The sequence below is a fragment of the Theropithecus gelada genome, unplaced genomic scaffold (genome assembly GCF_003255815.1).
Source record: "Theropithecus gelada isolate Dixy unplaced genomic scaffold, Tgel_1.0 HiC_scaffold_2930, whole genome shotgun sequence".
Lineage (NCBI taxonomy): Eukaryota > Metazoa > Chordata > Mammalia > Primates > Cercopithecidae > Theropithecus > Theropithecus gelada.
Genome location: NW_020259411.1, coordinates 1 through 5,067, shown reverse-complemented (window position 1 = coordinate 5,067; position 5,067 = coordinate 1). Strand labels below are relative to the sequence as shown.

Here is a 5,067-nt window from a genome sequence, read left to right as displayed (position 1 = left end):
GGAAGGGAGGCCTGAGGCCCCAGGGACAGGTGCTGGCCCTGACCCCCAGCATGCTGCACTGAGTTGTGGGAAGGAGCCCCTGGGAGGCCCTAGTTCCCGAGTGAGCCTGAGGGCCCAGCAGGACTGTGACTCGATCGGCCAGGTGTCCTACACGGCTGCTGCGCTGAACTACAGATGGGTGAGACGGCAGCACAGTGGGCACCCAGAGGGAGGAACCAGGGAGGGACAAAGCAGGTTCCGAGGTGCTGGTCAGGTTCTTTTCCTCATGTCAGTGCTGACCCGGAAGTGTATTTAATGAGAATTTCCTGAAATGGGAAGAATCCCGCGGGGTCGCGGAGAGGTGGAGGCGCTTCTTCGGGGTCTACCTGCTCTACTGCCTGAACCCCCGTCACCAGGGCCGCGTCTACATGCGGTTCACTGTCAGCCCTGCTTCTCGGGTCCAGTAGCACAATGGGGGCCGCACAAAAGACAAGGCCCAGGCCTGGCGCAGTGGCTCACACCTGTAATCTTAGCACTTTGGGAAGCCAAAGCTGTCGGATCACTTGAGGTCAGCTGTGCTTGGAGAACAGCCTGGCCAACATGGTGAAACCCCGTTTCTGAAAAAAATACAAACATTAGCCGGGCATGGTGGCACGAACCTGTAATTCCAACTACTTGGGAGACTGAGACAGGAGAATCGCTAGAGCCCGGGGATCGGGACGTTGGTTGCAGCAAGCTGAATCGCGCCATTGCACGCCTGGTGAGACCTGGAGGGTCTCCGAGGCCGGAAGGCGGCTTCCTGGAGAAGGCGGACCCCGCGAGGCACAGGCCTGATGAGAGGAACCCTTCAGGCCTGTGACAAGGGTGGGGCGTCTGGGGAGGGGACGAGGCCTGTTGCAGAGGAGGAGTGTGACAGGGAGCCCTGGGAATCTCGGCGGTGGAACTCCGGGAAGGAGCGGGCTGGGGCGGGGTGATGATACAGGCTGCAGTCCAGCATAGGGTTCTTGGTGGGCACGCTGGGGTCCGATGGCGCGCAGGAGGGAGAGGAGTGGGGACAGGTGGGTACCTGGGTTGGAGGAGGGGCCTGAGGTGGGCAAGTGCAGGGGGCGCGACTTCAGGCAGGGGCGGGGCCTGGGGCTCTGCTGAGGCGGGGAATGAGGACCTCACTTTAGGGTGGGATTGGAGGGGACCCGCGGTGGAGAGCGGCGGGACTCCCAGGGACATTCCCGTTCTCCTCCCCAGGGAGATAGCGCTCATAGTGCACAGCTTCCTGTCCGCCCTGGCAGCCCTTCGGCGGGTAAGGAAGGAGAGCCGGCGGCCGCTAGTGGTAGGGGTTTGGGGTGCGACCCCTGCCAGGAGCTGCCCTGATGCCCCCGTACCCTGCCGCGGTTGGAGTGGGCCTGGCACCCCCGCCCTGGGCGCGCCTCCCGTTCCTGCTGCAACCCTACCTCCGCCCGACGCACCGTACTGGCCACTGGCCTTCGGGCCTCCTCTGTCCCAGGGAGCCGCGCAGGTCCCTTTGCTGACGACCAGCCTGAGACTAAGCCGGACCTTGGAACCTAGAGGCCTGTGCGCCCTGAGCTCCCGCGTGCTCCGGGGGAGGTCCGCCCCAGGCACGGAGGCTCCATCCATGATCGACCGTCCAGACAACTTCGATGCTCGACCATCCAGACAACTTCGGATCCAGCTGTTTGTTGAGGAACCAGGAAACGCCCTGACAATTTTGCGACCCTGTCCCCATCTCTAAGATGGGGATGATAGTACTTCTGGCCATTCCTGAGCACAGCAGGACCTGCCTTTTCCTTTTGACTGGAAGGTTCTTCTCTACACCTTCTGTCTTGATAACCTGCCACCTGAACAGGGAGGTCTTCCCTGGCTCCCGATTTAAAATTGCAGCTCTGATAAGCCGGGCATGGTGGCATATGCCTGTAGTCCCAGCTACGGGGGAGACTGAGGTGGGAGGATCGCTTGAGCCCAGGAGTTGGAGGCTGCAGTGAGCTATGATCGCTCCACTGCACTACAGCCCGGGCAAAAGAGCAACACCGTCTCTAAAAATATAAAATAAAATTGCACCTCTTGAGTACTTCCCCATCCGCTCCTTTTCCTGAATACTTATTATCTGACTTGCTAGGTGTTTTATTGCTCTCTTTAGTCTCTCCCACCCCAACCTTTGCACTAAACTGCCCGAGGACAGCTCTTGTCACTGCTGTAGAACAAAGTTCAGCACAGAGACCATGGCCAAGAAATAGTCAATAAAATAATGGACGATGGGCGCCTTCTACTGAGCTCCTGCTAATTGTGAGTGAGTAGAGGACTTGCCTGGGGAAATTCAGTGACCTGCTGGGTGTTGCTGAGCTGTGAGGAAGTTCAGGTCCGGCTGCAGTGGTAAGGCTGTGACTCAATCAATCGCTGCTGATGCTCACAGGACGTTCACCAGCTTAGTTCCAGGGGGCAAGGATTTTAAACCCCCACGTCCATTTCCTCATCCATAAGATGCAAATAACAGTCACCCCTTCCTCACGGGATGGAGCTGTGTGATGCCTGGAACAGTGCCTGCTGCACGGAGGGGCTTGCCACCAGCTCCCTCTCCCTCCTTGTCTCTTACCTGCCTGCTGCCTGGGATGGGATGAAGATGGGATGAAGATGGGCCCTTGTGTTGCCCCAACCCTGGCTGCTGGCTAAGAGCCCATGTGATCTGCCTGTCAGAGGAGTTCCTTCAGGAAGAACCAGGGCAGCTTCTGCCCCTAGAGGGCCAATGCCCTAGGTGAGTGCAGTCCCCCAGCCCCAGCCTGGTCCAGCTCTGGGAAGAGGGTGCCCAGTTGTGCAATCCAGGCCGGGGCAGCCGAGTCCTGATCTTGGTATTCAGGGCTGAGCCTGGAGGGGGCTTGTGATGCCTGACTCTGTATCTCTCTCGGCCCCCATGCCTTTTTAGCTATGAGATGTCACTGCTTTGGGTGACCTGATCTGGCTGTGCCGGATGGGCATGAAGGAAATAGAAGACTCAGAATTAGAAGACGTGAGTGGGCTTTGGCCCCGGCCTCCTACCCAACTCCCTGCCCTGGGCTGCCTGTGACCAACCTTCTTGCCTTTGCAGGCACACTGGACAGCCCTGCTGGAGACCTGATCCTCAGTGTCCCTAACCCCCTCCAGATACTGGTGGCCTAGGGGAAGTCCTCAAAGACCGGTGGGATATCGACCTCGATCAGTCTTCAGGCTGTTGACACCTTAGCCAGAAGGAATTTCAGGACAAGTCAGAAAGTCATGAATGTAGGGAGATTTCTTGCAGAGCAAAAGGACTCACTCAAGAAGAGGAATGTGGGGGTCCTCGAGAGAGTGTCTCATGCCCTATGAGGTTTGGGACTGACCTTTATGGGCTTCTTTAACTAAAGAGGGATATATTCATGAAGATTCCAGGAAAAGGTAAAGATTCCTCAAGACCGTGGTGCCACAATTTACACCCAAATCCAGGTGTTCCTGGAGCCGTCTTGGCACTGGCGGGTGTATGGTTTCGTATGTTACTGATCGTACAATGAGATCCTAGGTGAAACCTACATCAAATACGGCGCCATGTTGTGTCTGGTTGGTCGTAGAAAATAGGATGGTCCTCATCCTATTTTTCAGGGACTTATTGGCCCTTAGCATATGCAGCTATTTCAAGTTTCCTTCTTCTGGTCATGTGAAACTGCTGCCTGGGATTTTCTATTCACTTGCTACCACTCTATTAATCTCATATTCTTGCCTCTTTTCTGTGCCACCCCGTATGGGTCCGACCGGTTGTTACTGGAGTGCAATGCAAAGTCTGAGTCAAGGGGGCCTCCTGAAGGTTGCTATGGCAGGGGCGGAGCTAGTAGCTTGAGGACCTGCCAGTCACGGGGATTCCTCAAGGGCACAGAGGAGGGAAGAGGGGCCTGTGGCCCTAGCAGGGAAGCAGCTTCTCCTCTGCCTGGAAGCCCCATGCCTCAGCTGTCCCCGCTTGCCTCTGAGCTCACGCAGCTCTTGGAAGGCTTGGGAGACTCACCTTCACTCAGATGGTTGGTTACCTGTCTCGCACCCAGCTTGACCTTGGACTTTAAATAGTGAGGACAAAGAACAAGGAGGATGGGGGGATGCCCTCCTTCCACAGAGCCCTGTGGCTTCCAAGCCTCAACTTCCTCTGGCCTCTGTCTGTGGAGCCTCCTTCAAACCCAGGGAAAGAAAGGTACCTGCCGGGGTTCATCTAGGATCCTCTACTGATGCTCTGTGAGGTCCCCTGGGAGCCATGAAGCTGGGGCTGGCTCCCAGGGCAAGGGGGCTGCATTGTCCTTGTTCTTTCTTGTTCTATGCATCCATACTATGCTCCTCTCCTGCCCCTTCACTCTGCCCACTCACCTCACTCCAGACTGGCCTTGTGGTCAGAGCCTGGAGTGCATGGGCTGCTGGGGTCCTGTGGGCTGCACTGGGCCAGAACCCCTGGCGCCTTCAAGACTGGCCTAGAGCTGGTAGGTAGGTGACCTTTCCTGGTCCTACCTGTCCCATCTTTCTCCTCCAATCCCTCCCTTCTCTTGCCTGGGTCAATTAGAAAAAGCTTGTCTGTTGGCCGGCTTGGCAGGGGCAGGTCAGGTGCCCCGTGACAGCTAAAAAAAACAAAAACAAACCATTGGGCCCTTTCCCCTTTCATTCTTCTGTTTTCTACACACCAAACCCAGTCGTGGCTTTGGAGATCACTCTAAGCTTGTCTCCAGCTGGCATACTAAGGAGGGTAATGGAGAAGTTCCTCCACCCCCAACCCCACCCCTTCCTTCCGGAAGCATATCTAAGTCCGGCCCTAGCTCCAGATCCCTCCCACACTGGACCTACAAAACCCTCAGCACAGACAACACCCCTGCATTCCCCACATTGCACCCACACTCAGCCACTGCGGGCGAGGAGGGCACAAGGCCAGGTTCCCGAGAGCTCAGGTGAGTGACAGACTGGAATGGCCCAGGGCGCCCTCACCCTGCTCAGCTTCTGGCTCTGACATTCCAGAAGCCGAGGCCTCTCCCATCCCTGCGCTTTCCCCATGGATATCCCATTTCAGACAACCCCGGCCGGCGTGAATCCCCCTCCCTT

General features: G+C 57.2%; 1 pseudogene; it reads left to right on the top strand.

Moving 5' to 3' along the window:
• Positions 1 to 49: 49 nt before the first annotated feature.
• On the top strand, positions 50 to 3,103 carry LOC112617635 (annotated as a pseudogene).
• Positions 3,104 to 5,067: the final 1,964 nt, after the last annotated feature.